The sequence below is a fragment of the Rhinoderma darwinii genome, unplaced genomic scaffold (assembly GCF_050947455.1).
Source record: "Rhinoderma darwinii isolate aRhiDar2 unplaced genomic scaffold, aRhiDar2.hap1 Scaffold_487, whole genome shotgun sequence".
NCBI classification, from domain to species: Eukaryota; Metazoa; Chordata; class Amphibia; order Anura; family Rhinodermatidae; genus Rhinoderma; species Rhinoderma darwinii.
Window position 1 is genome coordinate 1 of NW_027464033.1, and position 14,114 is coordinate 14,114.

At 41.6% G+C, this 14,114-nt stretch overlaps 58 pseudogenes; all 58 read right to left on the reverse strand.

Moving 5' to 3' along the window:
• Positions 1–35: 35 nt before the first annotated feature.
• On the reverse strand, positions 36–154 carry LOC142719761 (5S ribosomal RNA; annotated as a pseudogene).
• Positions 155–221: 67 nt separating this feature from the next.
• LOC142719845 (5S ribosomal RNA) lies at positions 222–340 on the reverse strand (annotated as a pseudogene).
• A 67-nt stretch (positions 341–407) lies between these two features.
• Positions 408–526, reverse strand: LOC142719862 (5S ribosomal RNA; annotated as a pseudogene).
• Positions 527–593: 67 nt separating this feature from the next.
• LOC142719662 (5S ribosomal RNA) lies at positions 594–712 on the reverse strand (annotated as a pseudogene).
• Positions 713–782: 70 nt separating this feature from the next.
• On the reverse strand, positions 783–901 carry LOC142719691 (5S ribosomal RNA; annotated as a pseudogene).
• A 72-nt stretch (positions 902–973) lies between these two features.
• On the reverse strand, positions 974–1,092 carry LOC142719901 (5S ribosomal RNA; annotated as a pseudogene).
• A 67-nt stretch (positions 1,093–1,159) lies between these two features.
• Positions 1,160–1,278, reverse strand: LOC142719922 (5S ribosomal RNA; annotated as a pseudogene).
• A 67-nt stretch (positions 1,279–1,345) lies between these two features.
• LOC142719822 (5S ribosomal RNA) lies at positions 1,346–1,464 on the reverse strand (annotated as a pseudogene).
• A 253-nt stretch (positions 1,465–1,717) lies between these two features.
• Positions 1,718–1,836, reverse strand: LOC142719735 (5S ribosomal RNA; annotated as a pseudogene).
• A 67-nt stretch (positions 1,837–1,903) lies between these two features.
• Positions 1,904–2,022, reverse strand: LOC142719874 (5S ribosomal RNA; annotated as a pseudogene).
• A 253-nt stretch (positions 2,023–2,275) lies between these two features.
• LOC142720040 (5S ribosomal RNA) lies at positions 2,276–2,394 on the reverse strand (annotated as a pseudogene).
• Positions 2,395–2,461: 67 nt separating this feature from the next.
• LOC142719886 (5S ribosomal RNA) lies at positions 2,462–2,580 on the reverse strand (annotated as a pseudogene).
• A 67-nt stretch (positions 2,581–2,647) lies between these two features.
• On the reverse strand, positions 2,648–2,766 carry LOC142719898 (5S ribosomal RNA; annotated as a pseudogene).
• Positions 2,767–2,833: 67 nt separating this feature from the next.
• LOC142719754 (5S ribosomal RNA) lies at positions 2,834–2,952 on the reverse strand (annotated as a pseudogene).
• Positions 2,953–3,019: 67 nt separating this feature from the next.
• LOC142719894 (5S ribosomal RNA) lies at positions 3,020–3,138 on the reverse strand (annotated as a pseudogene).
• A 67-nt stretch (positions 3,139–3,205) lies between these two features.
• LOC142719756 (5S ribosomal RNA) lies at positions 3,206–3,324 on the reverse strand (annotated as a pseudogene).
• Positions 3,325–3,577: 253 nt separating this feature from the next.
• On the reverse strand, positions 3,578–3,696 carry LOC142719933 (5S ribosomal RNA; annotated as a pseudogene).
• Positions 3,697–4,312: 616 nt separating this feature from the next.
• LOC142719721 (5S ribosomal RNA) lies at positions 4,313–4,431 on the reverse strand (annotated as a pseudogene).
• Positions 4,432–4,498: 67 nt separating this feature from the next.
• Positions 4,499–4,617, reverse strand: LOC142719833 (5S ribosomal RNA; annotated as a pseudogene).
• A 252-nt stretch (positions 4,618–4,869) lies between these two features.
• Positions 4,870–4,988, reverse strand: LOC142719791 (5S ribosomal RNA; annotated as a pseudogene).
• A 241-nt stretch (positions 4,989–5,229) lies between these two features.
• LOC142719861 (5S ribosomal RNA) lies at positions 5,230–5,349 on the reverse strand (annotated as a pseudogene).
• A 67-nt stretch (positions 5,350–5,416) lies between these two features.
• LOC142719668 (5S ribosomal RNA) lies at positions 5,417–5,535 on the reverse strand (annotated as a pseudogene).
• A 66-nt stretch (positions 5,536–5,601) lies between these two features.
• Positions 5,602–5,720, reverse strand: LOC142719769 (5S ribosomal RNA; annotated as a pseudogene).
• A 67-nt stretch (positions 5,721–5,787) lies between these two features.
• On the reverse strand, positions 5,788–5,906 carry LOC142719911 (5S ribosomal RNA; annotated as a pseudogene).
• Positions 5,907–5,973: 67 nt separating this feature from the next.
• On the reverse strand, positions 5,974–6,092 carry LOC142719673 (5S ribosomal RNA; annotated as a pseudogene).
• A 67-nt stretch (positions 6,093–6,159) lies between these two features.
• On the reverse strand, positions 6,160–6,278 carry LOC142719903 (5S ribosomal RNA; annotated as a pseudogene).
• Positions 6,279–6,345: 67 nt separating this feature from the next.
• Positions 6,346–6,464, reverse strand: LOC142719925 (5S ribosomal RNA; annotated as a pseudogene).
• A 67-nt stretch (positions 6,465–6,531) lies between these two features.
• On the reverse strand, positions 6,532–6,650 carry LOC142719823 (5S ribosomal RNA; annotated as a pseudogene).
• Positions 6,651–6,903: 253 nt separating this feature from the next.
• LOC142719904 (5S ribosomal RNA) lies at positions 6,904–7,022 on the reverse strand (annotated as a pseudogene).
• Positions 7,023–7,089: 67 nt separating this feature from the next.
• On the reverse strand, positions 7,090–7,208 carry LOC142720041 (5S ribosomal RNA; annotated as a pseudogene).
• Positions 7,209–7,275: 67 nt separating this feature from the next.
• On the reverse strand, positions 7,276–7,394 carry LOC142719674 (5S ribosomal RNA; annotated as a pseudogene).
• Positions 7,395–7,461: 67 nt separating this feature from the next.
• On the reverse strand, positions 7,462–7,580 carry LOC142719928 (5S ribosomal RNA; annotated as a pseudogene).
• Positions 7,581–7,833: 253 nt separating this feature from the next.
• Positions 7,834–7,952, reverse strand: LOC142719934 (5S ribosomal RNA; annotated as a pseudogene).
• A 67-nt stretch (positions 7,953–8,019) lies between these two features.
• On the reverse strand, positions 8,020–8,138 carry LOC142719940 (5S ribosomal RNA; annotated as a pseudogene).
• Positions 8,139–8,568: 430 nt separating this feature from the next.
• Positions 8,569–8,687, reverse strand: LOC142719722 (5S ribosomal RNA; annotated as a pseudogene).
• Positions 8,688–8,754: 67 nt separating this feature from the next.
• LOC142719834 (5S ribosomal RNA) lies at positions 8,755–8,873 on the reverse strand (annotated as a pseudogene).
• A 252-nt stretch (positions 8,874–9,125) lies between these two features.
• Positions 9,126–9,245, reverse strand: LOC142720030 (5S ribosomal RNA; annotated as a pseudogene).
• A 241-nt stretch (positions 9,246–9,486) lies between these two features.
• LOC142719863 (5S ribosomal RNA) lies at positions 9,487–9,606 on the reverse strand (annotated as a pseudogene).
• A 67-nt stretch (positions 9,607–9,673) lies between these two features.
• LOC142719669 (5S ribosomal RNA) lies at positions 9,674–9,792 on the reverse strand (annotated as a pseudogene).
• A 66-nt stretch (positions 9,793–9,858) lies between these two features.
• LOC142719771 (5S ribosomal RNA) lies at positions 9,859–9,977 on the reverse strand (annotated as a pseudogene).
• Positions 9,978–10,044: 67 nt separating this feature from the next.
• Positions 10,045–10,163, reverse strand: LOC142719923 (5S ribosomal RNA; annotated as a pseudogene).
• Positions 10,164–10,230: 67 nt separating this feature from the next.
• LOC142719675 (5S ribosomal RNA) lies at positions 10,231–10,349 on the reverse strand (annotated as a pseudogene).
• Positions 10,350–10,416: 67 nt separating this feature from the next.
• LOC142719714 (5S ribosomal RNA) lies at positions 10,417–10,535 on the reverse strand (annotated as a pseudogene).
• Positions 10,536–10,602: 67 nt separating this feature from the next.
• Positions 10,603–10,721, reverse strand: LOC142719835 (5S ribosomal RNA; annotated as a pseudogene).
• A 252-nt stretch (positions 10,722–10,973) lies between these two features.
• Positions 10,974–11,093, reverse strand: LOC142720031 (5S ribosomal RNA; annotated as a pseudogene).
• A 240-nt stretch (positions 11,094–11,333) lies between these two features.
• On the reverse strand, positions 11,334–11,453 carry LOC142719864 (5S ribosomal RNA; annotated as a pseudogene).
• Positions 11,454–11,520: 67 nt separating this feature from the next.
• On the reverse strand, positions 11,521–11,639 carry LOC142719671 (5S ribosomal RNA; annotated as a pseudogene).
• Positions 11,640–11,705: 66 nt separating this feature from the next.
• Positions 11,706–11,824, reverse strand: LOC142719772 (5S ribosomal RNA; annotated as a pseudogene).
• A 67-nt stretch (positions 11,825–11,891) lies between these two features.
• Positions 11,892–12,009, reverse strand: LOC142719970 (5S ribosomal RNA; annotated as a pseudogene).
• A 67-nt stretch (positions 12,010–12,076) lies between these two features.
• LOC142719676 (5S ribosomal RNA) lies at positions 12,077–12,195 on the reverse strand (annotated as a pseudogene).
• Positions 12,196–12,262: 67 nt separating this feature from the next.
• On the reverse strand, positions 12,263–12,381 carry LOC142719717 (5S ribosomal RNA; annotated as a pseudogene).
• Positions 12,382–12,448: 67 nt separating this feature from the next.
• On the reverse strand, positions 12,449–12,567 carry LOC142719701 (5S ribosomal RNA; annotated as a pseudogene).
• Positions 12,568–12,820: 253 nt separating this feature from the next.
• On the reverse strand, positions 12,821–12,939 carry LOC142720004 (5S ribosomal RNA; annotated as a pseudogene).
• A 67-nt stretch (positions 12,940–13,006) lies between these two features.
• Positions 13,007–13,125, reverse strand: LOC142719767 (5S ribosomal RNA; annotated as a pseudogene).
• A 67-nt stretch (positions 13,126–13,192) lies between these two features.
• LOC142719907 (5S ribosomal RNA) lies at positions 13,193–13,311 on the reverse strand (annotated as a pseudogene).
• A 253-nt stretch (positions 13,312–13,564) lies between these two features.
• On the reverse strand, positions 13,565–13,683 carry LOC142719871 (5S ribosomal RNA; annotated as a pseudogene).
• Positions 13,684–13,750: 67 nt separating this feature from the next.
• LOC142719720 (5S ribosomal RNA) lies at positions 13,751–13,869 on the reverse strand (annotated as a pseudogene).
• Positions 13,870–13,936: 67 nt separating this feature from the next.
• Positions 13,937–14,055, reverse strand: LOC142719677 (5S ribosomal RNA; annotated as a pseudogene).
• Positions 14,056–14,114: the final 59 nt, after the last annotated feature.

Genomic DNA, 14,114 nt, shown 5'->3' on the forward strand with positions numbered 1-14,114 from the left:
CTATTGTGAAACAAAATCTAAACAACATAATAAAAAGTTAACCGCACCACGGATTCCCAGACAGTCTCCCACACTGGTACTAGCGAGGCCTTAAGCTGTGTAACTTCTGCGATCTGACGAGAGCAGGGACATTCAGCTTAGAATGGCCATTGACATTAAAGGCTTTAATCCATAGTCCTTTTTAATCGATTGTGAAACAAAATCTAAACGACATAATAAAAATTCAACCGCACCACGGATTCCCAGACAGTCTCCCACACTGGTACTAGCGAGGCCTTAAGCTGTGTAACTTCTGCGTTCTGACCAGAGCAGGCACATTCAGCTTAGAATGGCCATTGACGTTAAATGCTTTAATCCATAGTCCTATTTAATCTATTGTGAAACAAAATCTAAACGACATAATAAAAAGTCAACCGCACCACGGATTCCCAGACAGTCTCCCACACTGGTACTAGCGAGGCCTTAAGCTGTGTAACTTCTGCGATCTGACGAGAGCAGGCACATTCAGCTTAGAATGGCCATTGACATTAAATGCTTTAATCCATAGTACTTTTTAATCGATTGTGAAACAAAATCTAAACGACATAATAAAAAGTCAACCGCACCACGGATTCCCAGACAGTCTCCCACACTGGTACTAGCGAGGCCTTAAGCTGTGTAACTTCTGCGATCAGACGAGAGCAGGCACATTCAGCTTAGAATGGCCATTGACATCATTAAATGCTTTAATCCATAGTACTTTTTAATCGATTGTGAAACAAAATCTAAACGACATAATAAAAAGTCAACCGCACCACGGATTCCCAGACAGTCTCCCACACTGGTACTAGCGAGGCCTTAAGCTGTGTAACTTCTGCGATCTGACGAGAGCAGGTACATTCAGCTTAGAATGGCCATTGACATAAAAAAAAATGCTTTAATCCATAGTCCTTTTTAATCGATTGTGAAACAAAATCTAAACGACATAATAAAAAGTCAACCGCACCACGGATTCCCAGACAGTCTCCCACACTGGTACTAGCGAGGCCTTAAGCTGTGTAACTTCTGCAATCTGACCAGAGCAGGCACATTCAGCTTAGAATGGCCATTGACGTTAAATGCTTTAATCCATAGTCCTATTTAATCTATTGTGAAACAAAATCTAAACGACATAATAAAAAGTCAACCGCACCACGGATTCCCAGACAGTCTCTCACACTGGTACTAGCGAGGCGTTAAGCTGTTTAACTTCTGCGATCTAACGAGAGCAGGCACATTCAGCTTAGAATGGCCATTAACATTAAATGCTTTAATCCATAGTCCTTTTTAATCGATTGTGAAACAAAATCTAAACGACATAATAAAAAGGCAACCGCACCACGGATTCCCAGACAGTCTCCCACACTGGTACTAGCGAGGACTTAAGCTGTGTAACTTCTGCGATCTGACGAGAGCAGGCACATTCAGCTTAGAATGGCCATTGACGTTAAATGCTTTAATCCATAGTCCTATTTAATCTATTGTGAAACAAAATCTAAACGACATAATAAAAAGTCAAACGCACCACGGATTCCAAGACAGTCTCCCACACTAGTACTAGCGAGGCGTTAAGATGTGTAACTTCTGCGATCTAACGAGAGCAGGCACATTCAGCTTAGAATGGCCATTGGCATTAAATGTTTTAATCCATAGTCCTTTTTATTCGATTGTGAAACAAAATCTAAACGACATAATAAAAAGTCAACCGCACCACCGATTCCCAGACAGTCTCCCACACTGGTACTAGCGAGGCCTTAAGCTGTGTAACTTCTGCGATCTGACGAGAGCAGGCACATTCAGCTTAGAATGGCCATTGACATTAAAAGCCTTAATCCATAGTCCTATTTAATCTATTGTGAAATAAAATCTAAACAACATAATAAAAAGTCAACCGCACCACGGATTCCCAGACAGTCTCCCACACTGGTACTAGCGAGGCCTTAAGCTGTGTAACTTCTGCGATCTGACGAGAGCAGGCACATTCAGCTTAGAATGGCCATTGACATTAAATGCTTTAATCCATAGTCCTTTTTAATCGATTGTGAAACAAAATCTAAACGACATAATAAAAAGTCAACCGCACCACGGATTCCCAGACAGCCTCCCACACTGGGACTAGCGAGGGCTTAAGCTGTGTAACTTCTGCGATCTGACGAGAGCAGGGACATTCAGCTTAGAATGGCCATTGACATTAAATCCTTTAATCCATAGTCCTTTTTAATCAATTGTGAAACAAAATCTAAACGACATAATAAAAATTAAACCGCACCACGGATTCCCAGACAGTCTCCCACACTGGTACTAGCGAGGCCTTAAGCTGTGTAACTTCTGCGATCTGCCGAGAGCAGGCACATTCAGCTTAGAATGGCCATTGACGTTAAATGCTTTAATCCATAGTCCTATTTAATCTATTGTGAAACAAAATCTAAACGACATAATAAAAAGTCAACCGCACCACGGATTCCCAGACAGTCTCCCACACTGGTACTAGCGAGGCCTTAAGCTGTGTAACTTCTGCGATCTGACGAGAGCAGGCACATTCAGCTTAGAATGGCCATTGACATTAAATGCTTTAATCCATAGTCCTTTTTAATCGATTGTGAAACAAAATCTAAACGACATAATAAAAAGTCAACCGCACCACGGATTCCCAGACAGTCTCCCACACTGGTACTAGCGAGGCCTTAAGCTGTGTAACTTCTGCGATCTGACGAGAGCAGGCACATTCAGCTTAGAATGGCCATTGACACTAAATGCTTTAATCCATAGTCCTTTTTAATCTATTGTGAAACAAAATCTAAACGACATAATAAAAAGGCAACCGCACCACGGATTCCCAGACAGTCTCCCACACTGGTACTAGCGAGGCCTTAAGCTGTGTAACTTCTGCGATCTGACGAGAGCAGGGACATTCAGCTTAGAATGGCCATTGACATTAAATGCTTTAATCCATAGTCCTTTTTAATCGATTGTGAAACAAAATCTAAACGACATAATAAAAATTCAACCGCACCACGGATTCTCAGACAGTCTCCCACACTGGTACTAGCGAGGCCTTAAGCTGTGTAACTTCTGCGTTCTGACGAGAGCAGGCACATTCAGCTTAGAATGGCCATTGGCGTTAAATGTTTTAATCCATAGTCCTATTTAATCTATTGTGAAACAAAATCTAAACGACATAATAAAAAGTCAGCCGCACCACGGATTCCCAGACAGTCTCCCACACTGGTACTAGCGAGGCCTTAAGCTGTGTAACTTCTGCGATCTGACGAGAGCAGGCACATTCAGCTTAGAATGGCCATTGACATTAAATGCTTTAATCCATAGTCCTTTTTAATCGATTGTGAAACAAAATCTAAACGACATAATAAAAAGAAAACCGCACCACGGATCCCCAGACAGTCTCTCACACTGGTACTAGCGAGGCCTTAAGCTGTGCAACTTCTGCGATCTGACGAGAGCAGGGACATTCAGCTTAGAATGGCCATTGACATTAAATGCTTTAATCCATAGTCCTTTTTAATCGATTGTGAAACAAAATCTAAACGACATAATAAAAAGTCAACCGCACCACGGATTCCCAGACAGTCTCCCACACTTGTACTAGCGAGGCCTTAAGCTGTGCAACTTCTGCGATCTGACGAGAGCAGGGACATTCAGCTTAGAATGGCCATTGACGTTAAATGCTTTAATCCATAGTCCTATTTAATCTATTGTGAAACAAAATCTAAACGACATAATAAAAAGTCAACTGCACCACGGATTCCCAGACAGTCTCCCACACTAATACTAGCGAGGCGTTAAGCTGTGTAACTTCTGCGATCTAACGAGAGCAGGCACATTCAGCTTAGAATGGCCATTGGCATTAAATGCTTTAATCCATAGTCCTTTTTAATCGATTGTGAAACAAAATCTAAACGACATAATAAAAAGTCAAACGCACCACGGATTCCCAGACAGTCTCCCACACTGGTACTAGCGAGGCCTTAAGCTGTGTAACTTCTGCGATCTGACGAGAGCATTCACATTCAGCTTAGAATGGCCATTGACATCAAAAAATGCTTTAATCCATAGTCCTTTTTAATCGATTGTGAAACAAAATCTAAACGACATAATAAAAAGTCAACCGCACCACGGATTCCCAGACTGGTACTAGCGAGGCCTTAAGCTGTGTAACTTCTGCAATCTGACGAGAGCAGGGACATTAAGCTTAGAATGGCCATTGACATTAAATGCTTTAATCCATAGTCCTTTTTAATCGATTGTGAAACAAAATCTAAACGACATAATAAAAATTCAACCGCACCACGGATTCCCAGACAGTCTCCCACACTGGTACTAGCGAGGCCTTAAGCTGTGTAATTTCTGCGATCTGACGAGAGCAGGCACATTCAGCTTAGAATGGCCATTGACGTTAAATGCTTTAATCCATAGTCCTATTTAATCTATTGTGAAACAAAATCTAAACGACATTATAAATAGTCAACCGCACCACGGATTCCCAGACAGTCTCCCACACTGGTACTAGCGAGGCGTTAAGCTGTTTAACTTCTGCGACCTAACGAGAGCAGGCACATTCAGCTTAGAATGGCCATTAACGTTAAATGCTTTAATCCATAGTCCTTTTTAATCGATTGTGAAACAAAATCTAAACGACATAATAAAAAGGCAACCAACCACGGATTCCCAGACAGTCTCCCACACTGGTACTAGCGAGGCCTTAAGCTGTGTAACTTCTGCAATCTGACGAGAGCAGGCACATTCAGCTTAGAATAGCCATTGACATTAAATGCTTTAATCCATAGTCCTTTTTAATCGATTGTGAAACAAAATCTAAACGACATAATAAAAAGTCAACCGCACCATGGATTCCCAGACAGTCTCCCACACTGGTACTAGCGAGGCCTTAAGCTGTGTAACTTCTGCGATCTGACGAGAGCAGGGACATTCAGCTTAGAATGGCCATTGACATTAAATGCTTTAATACATAGTCCTTTTTAATCGATTGTGAAACAAAATCTAAACGACATAATAAAAATTCAACCGCACCACGGATTCCCAGACTGGTACTAGTGAGGCGTTAAGCTGTGTAACTTCTGCGATCTAACGAGAGCAGGCACATTCAGCTTAGAATGGCCATTGACATTAAAAGCCTTAATCCATAGTCCTATTTAATCTATTGTGAAACAAAATCTAAACAACATAATAAAAAGTCAACCACACCACGGATTCCCAGACAGTCTCCCACACTGGTACTAGCGAGGCCTTAAAGCTGTGTAACTTCTGCGATCTGACGAGAGCAGGAACATTCAGCTTAGAATGGCCATTGACATTAAATGCTTTAATCCATAGTCCTTTTTAATCGATTGTGAAACAAAATCTAAACGACATAATAAAAAGTCAACCGCACCACGGATTCCCAGTCAGTCTCCCACACTGGTACTAGCGAGGCCTTAAGCTGTGTAACTTCTGCGATCTGACGAGAGCAGGCACATTCAGCTTAGAATGGCCATTGACATTAATGCTTTAATCCATAGTCCTTTTTAATCGATTGTGAAACAAAATCTAAACGACATAATAAAAAGTCAACCGCACCACGGATTCCCAGACAGTCTCCCACACTGGTACTAGCGAGGCCTTAAGATGTGTAACTTCTGCGATCTGACGAGAGCAGGGACATTCAGCTTAGAATGGCCATTGACGTTAAATGCTTTAATCCATAGTCCTTTTTAATCGATTGTGAAACAAAATCTAAACGACATAATAAAAAGTCAACCGCACCACGGATTCCCAGACAGTCTCCCACACTGGTACTAGCGAGGCCTTAAGCTGTGTAACTTCTGCGATCTGACGAGAGCAGGCACATTCAGCTTAGAATGGCCATTGACATTAAATGCTTTAATCCATAGTCCTTTTTAATCGATTGTGAAACAAAATCTAAACGACATAATAAAAAGTCAACCGCACCACGGATTCCCAGACAGTCTCCCACACTGGTACTAGCGAGGCCTTAAGCTGTGTAACTTCTGCGATCTGACGAGAGCAGGGACATTCAGCTTAGAATGGCCATTGACATTAAATGCTTTAATCCATAGTCCTTTTTAATCGATTGTGAAACAAAATCTAAACGACATAATAAAAAGTCAACCGCACCACGGATTCCCAGACAGTCTCCCACACTGGTACTAGCGAGGCCTTAAGCTGTGTAACTTCTGCAATCTGACCAGAGCAGGCACATTCAGCTTAGAATGGCCATTGACGTTAAATGCTTTAATCCATAGTCCTATTTAATCTATTGTGAAACAAAATCTAAACGACATAATAAAAAGTCAACCGCACCACGGATTCCCAGACAGTCTCTCACACTGGTACTAGCGAGGCGTTAAGCTGTTTAACTTCTGCGATCTAACGAGAGCAGGCACATTCAGCTTAGAATGGCCATTAACATTAAATGCTTTAATCCATAGTCCTTTTTAATCGATTGTGAAACAAAATCTAAACGACATAATAAAAAGGCAACCGCACCACGGATTCCCAGACAGTCTCCCACACTGGTACTAGCGAGGACTTAAGCTGTGTAACTTCTGCGATCTGACGAGAGCAGGCACATTCAGCTTAGAATGGCCATTGACGTTAAATGCTTTAATCCATAGTCCTATTTAATCTATTGTGAAACAAAATCTAAACGACATAATAAAAAGTCAAACGCACCACGGATTCCAAGACAGTCTCCCACACTAGTACTAGCGAGGCGTTAAGATGTGTAACTTCTGCGATCTAACGAGAGCAGGCACATTCAGCTTAGAATGGCCATTGACATTAAATGCTTTAATCCATAGTCCTTTTTAATCGATTGTGAAACAAAATCTAAACGACATAATAAAAAGTCAACCGCACCACGGATTCCCAGACAGCCTCCCACACTGGTACTAGCGAGGGCTTAAGCTGTGTAACTTCTGCGATCTGACGAGAGCAGGGACATTCAGCTTAGAATGGCCATTGACATTAAATCCTTTAATCCATAGTCCTTTTTAATCAATTGTGAAACAAAATCTAAACGACATAATAAAAATTAAACCGCACCACGGATTCCCAGACAGTCTCCCACACTGGTACTAGCGAGGCCTTAAGCTGTGTAACTTCTGCGATCTGCCGAGAGCAGGCACATTCAGCTTAGAATGGCCATTGACGTTAAATGCTTTAATCCATAGTCCTATTTAATCTATTGTGAAACAAAATCTAAACGACATAATAAAAAGTCAACCGCACCACGGATTCCCAGACAGTCTCCCACACTGGTACTAGCGAGGCCTTAAGCTGTGTAACTTCTGCGATCTGACGAGAGCAGGGACATTCAGCTTAGAATGGCCATTGACATTAAATGCTTTAATCCATAGTCCTTTTTAATCGATTGTGAAACAAAATCTAAACGACATAATAAAAATTCAACCGCACCACGGATTCTCAGACAGTCTCCCACACTGGTACTAGCGAGGCCTTAAGCTGTGTAACTTCTGCGTTCTGACGAGAGCAGGCACATTCAGCTTAGAATGGTCATTGACATTAAATGCTTTAATCCATAGTCCTTTTTAATCGATTGTGAAACAAAATCTAAACGACATAATAAAAAGAAAACCGCACCACGGATTCCCAGACAGTCTCCCACACTGGTAATAGCGAGGCCTTAAGCTGTGCAACTTCTGCGATCTGACGAGAGCAGGGACATTCAGCTTAGAATAGCCATTGACATTAAATGCTTTAATCCATAGTCCTTTTTAATCGATTGTGAAACAAAATCTAAACGACATAATAAAAAGTCAACCGCACCACGGATTCCCAGACAGTCTCCCACACTTGTACTAGCGAGGCCTTAAGCTGTGCAACTTCTGCGATCTGACGAGAGCAGGGACATTCAGCTTAGAATGGCCATTGACGTTAAATGCTTTAATCCATAGTCCTATTTAATCTATTGTGAAACAAAATCTAAACGACATAATAAAAAGTCAACTGCACCTCGGATTCCCAGACAGTCTCCCACACTAGTACTAGCGAGGCGTTAAGCTGTGTAACTTCTGCGATCTAACGAGAGCAGGCACATTCAGCTTAGAATGGCCATTGGCATTAAATGCTTTAATCCATAGTCCTTTTTAATCGATTGTGAAACAAAATCTAAACGACAAAATAAAAAGTCAAACGCACCACGGATTCCCAGACAGTCTCCCACACTGGTACTAGCGAGGCCTTAAGCTGTGTAACTTCTGCGATCTGACGAGAGCATTCACATTCAGCTTAGAATGGCCATTGACATCAAAAAATGCTTTAATCCATAGTCCTTTTTAATCGATTGTGAAACAAAATCTAAACGACATAATAAAAAGTCAACCGCACCACGGATTCCCAGACTGGTACTAGCGAGGCCTTAAGCTGTGTAACTTCTGCAATCTGACGAGAGCAGGGACATTAAGCTTAGAATGGCCATTGACATTAAATGCTTTAATCCATAGTCCTTTTTAATCGATTGTGAAACAAAATCTAAACGACATAATAAAAATTCAACCGCACCACGGATTCCCAGACAGTCTCCCACACTGGTACTAGCGAGGCCTTAAGCTGTGTAATTTCTGCGATCTGACGAGAGCAGGCACATTCAGCTTAGAATGGCCATTGACGTTAAATGCTTTAATCCATAGTCCTATTTAATCTATTGTGAAACAAAATCTAAACGACATTATAAAAAGTCAACCGCACCACGGATTCCCAGACAGTCTCCCACACTGGTACTAGCGAGGCGTTAAGCTGTTTAACTTCTGCGACCTAACGAGAGCAGGCACATTCAGCTTAGAATGGCCATTAACGTTAAATGCTTTAATCCATAGTCCTTTTTAATCGATTGTGAAACAAAATCTAAACGACATAATAAAAAGGCAACCAACCACGGATTCCCAGACAGTCTCCCACACTGGTACTAGCGAGGCCTTAAGCTGTGTAACTTCTGCAATCTGACGAGAGCAGGCACATTCAGCTTAGAATAGCCATTGACATTAAATGCTTTAATCCATAGTCCTTTTTAATCGATTGTGAAACAAAATCTAAACGACATAATAAAAAGTCAACCGCACCATGGATTCCCAGACAGTCGCCCACACTGGTACTAGCGAGGCCTTAAAGCTGTGTAACTTCTGCGATCTGACGAGAGCAGGGACATTCAGCTTAGAATGGCCATTGACATTAAATGCTTTAATACATAGTCCTTTTTAATCGATTGTGAAACAAAATCTAAACGACATAATAAAAATTCAACCGCACCACGGATTCCCAGACTGGTACTAGTGAGGCGTTAAGCTGTGTAACTTCTGCGATCTAACGAGAGCAGGCACATTCAGCTTAGAATGGCCATTGACATTAAAAGCCTTAATCCATAGTCCTATTTAATCTATTGTGAAACAAAATCTAAACAACATAATAAAAAGTCAACCACACCACGGATTCCCAGACAGTCTCCCACACTGGTACTAGCGAGGCCTTAAAGCTGTGTAACTTCTGCGATCTGACGAGAGCAGGAACATTCAGCTTAGAATGGCCATTGACATTAAATGCTTTAATCCATAGTCCTTTTTAATCGATTGTGAAACAAAATCTAAACGACATAATAAAAAGTCAACCGCACCACGGATTCCCAGTCAGTCTCCCACACTGGTACTAGCGAGGCCTTAAGCTGTGTAACTTCTGCGATCTGACGAGAGCAGGCACATTCAGCTTAGAATGGCCATTGACATTAATGCTTTAATCCATAGTCCTTTTTAATCGATTGTGAAACAAAATCTAAACGACATAATAAAAAGTCAACCGCACCACGGATTCCCAGACAGTCTCCCACACTGGTACTAGCGAGGCCTTAAGATGTGTAACTTCTGCGATCTGACGAGAGCAGGGACATTCAGCTTAGAATGGCCATTGACGTTAAATGCTTTAATCCATAGTCCTTTTTAATCGATTGTGAAACAAAATCTAAACGACATAATAAAAAGTCAACCGCACCACGGATTCCCAGACAGTCTCCCACACTGGTACTAGCGAGGCCTTAAGCTGTGTAACTTCTGCGATCTGACGAGAGCAGGCACATTCAGCTTAGAATGGCCATTGACATTAAATGCTTTAATCCATAGTCCTTTTTAATCGATTGTGAAACAAAATCTAAACGACATAATAAAAAGTCAACCGCACCACGGATTCCCAGACAGTCTCCCACACTGGTACTAGCGAGGCCTTAAGCTGTGTAACTTCTGCGATCTGACGAGAGCAGGGACATTCAGCTTAGAATGGCCATTGACATTAAATGCTTTAATCCATAGTCCTTTTTAATCGATTGTGAAACAAAATCTAAACGACATAATAAAAATTCAACCGCACCACGGATTCCCAGACAGTCTCCCACACTAGTACTAGCGAGGCCTTAAGCTGTGTAACTTCTGCGATCTGACGAGAGCAGGCACATTCAGCTTAGAATGGCCATTGACGTTAAATGCTTTAATCCATAGTCCTATTTAATCTATTGTGAAACAAAATCTAAACGACATTATAAAAAGTCAACCGCACCACGGATTCCCAGACAGTCTCCCACACTGGTACTAGCGAGGCGTTAAGCTGTTTAACTTCTGCGACCTAACGAGAGCAGGCACATTCAGCTTAGAATGGCCATTAACGTTAAATGCTTTAATCCATAGTCCTTTTTAATCGATTGTGAAACAAAATCTAAACGACATAATAAAAAGGCAACCAACCACGGATTCCCAGACAGTCTCCCACACTGGTACTAGCGAGGCCTTAAGCTGTGTAACTTCTGCAATCTGACGAGAGCAGGCACATTCAGCTTAGAATAGCCATTGACATTAAATGCTTTAATCCATAGTCCTTTTTAATCGATTGTGAAACAAAATCTAAACGACATAATAAAAAGTCAACCGCACCATGGATTCCCAGACAGTCGCCCACACTGGTACTAGCGAGGCCTTAAAGCTGTGTAACTTCTGCGATCTGACGAGAGCAGGGACATTCAGCTTAGAATGGCCATTGACATTAAATGCTTTAATACATAGTCCTTTTTAATCGATTGTGAAACAAAATCTAAACGACATAATAAAAATTCAACCGCACCACGGATTCCCAGACTGGTACTAGTGAGGCGTTAAGCTGTGTAACTTCTGCGATCTAACGAGAGCAGGCACATTCAGCTTAGAATGGCCATTGACATTAAAAGCCTTAATCCATAGTCCTATTTAATCTATTGTGAAACAAAATCTAAACAACATAATAAAAGTCAACCACACCACGGATTCCCAGACAGTCTCCCACACTGGTACTAGCGAGGCCTTAAAGCTGTGTAACTTCTGCGATCTGACGAGAGCAGGAACATTCAGCTTAGAATGGCCATTGACATTAAATGCTTTAATCCATAGTCCTTTTTAATCGATTGTGAAACAAAATCTAAACGACATAATAAAAAGTCAACCGCACCACGGATTCCCAGTCAGTCTCCCACACTGGTACTAGCGAGGCCTTAAGCTGTGTAACTTCTGCGATCTGACGAGAGCAGGCACATTCAGCTTAGAATGGCCATTGACATTAATGCTTTAATCCATAGTCCTTTTTAATCGATTGTGAAACAAAATCTAAACGACATAATAAAAAGTCAACCGCACCACGGATTCCCAGACAGTCTCCCACACTGGTACTAGCGAGGCCTTAAGATGTGTAACTTCTGCGATCTGACGAGAGCAGGGACATTCAGCTTAGAATGGCCATTGACGTTAAATGCTTTAATCCATAGTCCTTTTTAATCGATTGTGAAACAAAATCTAAACGACATAATAAAAAGTCAACCGCACCACGGATTCCCAGACAGTCTCCCACACTGGTACTAGCAAGCCTTAAGCTGTGTAACTTCTGCGATCTGACGAGAGCAGGCACATTCAGCTTAGAATGGCCATTGACATTAAATGCTTTAATCCATAGTCCTTTTTAATCGATTGTGAAACAAAATCTAAACGACATAATAAAAAGTCAACCGCACCACGGATTCCCAGACAGTCTCCCACACTGGTACTAGCGAGGCCTTAAGCTGTGTAACTTCTGCGATCTGACGAGAGCAGGGACATTCAGCTTAGAATGGCCATTGACATTAAATGCTTTAATCCATAGTCCTTTTTAATCGATTGTGAAACAAAATCTAAACGACATAATAAAAATTCAACCGCACCACGGATTCCCAGACAGTCTCCCACACTAGTACTAGCGAGGCCTTAAGCTGTGTAACTTCTGCGATCTGACGAGAGCAGGCACATTCAGCTTAGAATGGCCATTGACATCAAATTCTTTAATCCATAGTCCTTTTTAATCGATTGTGAAACAAAATCTAAACGACATAATAAAAAGTCAACCGCACCACGGATTCCCAGACAGTCTCCCACACTGGTACTAGCGAGGCCTTAAGCTGTGTAACTTCTGCGATCTAACGAGAGCAGGGACATTCAGCTTAGAATGGCCATTGACATTAAATGCTTTAATCCATAGTCCTTTTTAATCGATTGTGAAACAAAATCTAAACGACATAATAAAAATTCAACCGCACCACGGATTCCCAGACAGTCTCCCACACTGGTACTAGCGAGGCGTTAAGCTGTGTAACTTCTGCGATCTAACGAGAGCAGGGACATTCAGCTTAGAATGGCCATTGACATTAAATGCTTTAATCCATAGTCCTTTTTAATCGATTGTGAAACAAAATCTAAACGACATAATAAAAAGTCAACCGCACCACGGATTCCCAGACAGTCTCCCACACTGGTACTAGCGAGGTGTTAAGCTGTGTAACTTCTGCGATCTAACGAGAGCAGGGACATTCAGCTTAGAATGGCCATTGACATTAAAGGCTTTAATCCATAGTCCTTTTTAATCGATTGTGAAACAAAATCTAAACGACATAATAAAAATTCAACCGCACCACGGATTCCCAGACAGTCTCCCACACTGGTACTTGCGAGGCCTTAAGCTGTGTAACTTCTGCGATCTGACGAGAGCAGGCACATTCAGCTTAGAATGGCCATTGACGTTAAATGCTTTAATCCATAGTCCTATTTAATCTATTGTGAAACAAAATCTAAACGACATAATAAAAAGTCAACCGCACCACGGATTCCCAGACAGTCTCCCACACTGGTACTAGCGAGGCGTTAAGCTGTGTAACTTCTGCGATCTAACGAGAGCAGGGACATTCAGCTTAGAATGGCCATTGACATTAAAGGCTTTAATCCATAGTCCTTTTTATTCGATTGTGAAACAAAATCTAAACGACATAATAAAAATTCAACCGCACCACGGATTAACAGACAGTCTCCCACACTGGTACTTGCGAGGCCTTAAGCTGTGTAACTTCTGCGTTCTGACCAGAGCAGGCACATTCAGCTTAGAATGGCCATTGACGTTAAATGCTTTAATCCATAGTCCTATTTAATCTATTGTGAAACAAAATCTAAACGACATAATAAAAAGTCAACCGCACCACGGATTCCCAGACAGTCTCCCACATTGGTACTAGCGAGGCCTTAAGCTGTGTAACTTCTGCGATCTGACGAGAGAAGGCACATTCAGCTTAGAATGGCCATTGACATTAAATGCTTTAATCCATAGTCCTTTTTAATCGATTGTGAAACAAAATCTAAACGACGTAATAAAAAGTCAACCGCACCACGGATTCCCAGACAGTCTCCCACACTGGTACTAGCAAGGCCTTAAGCTGTGTAACTTCTGCGATCTGACGAGAGCAGGGACATTCAGCTTAGAATGGCCATTGACATTAAATGCTTTAATCCATAGTCCTTTTTAATCGATTGTGAAACAAAATCTAAACGACATAATAAAAAGTCAACCGCACCACGGATTCCCAGACAGTCTCCCACACTGGTACTAGCGAGGCCTTAAGCTGTGTAACTTCTGCGATCTGACGAGAGCAGGGACATTCAGCTTAGAATGGCCATTGACATTAAATGCTTTAATCCATAGTCCTTTTTAATCGATTGTGAAACAAAATCTAAACGACA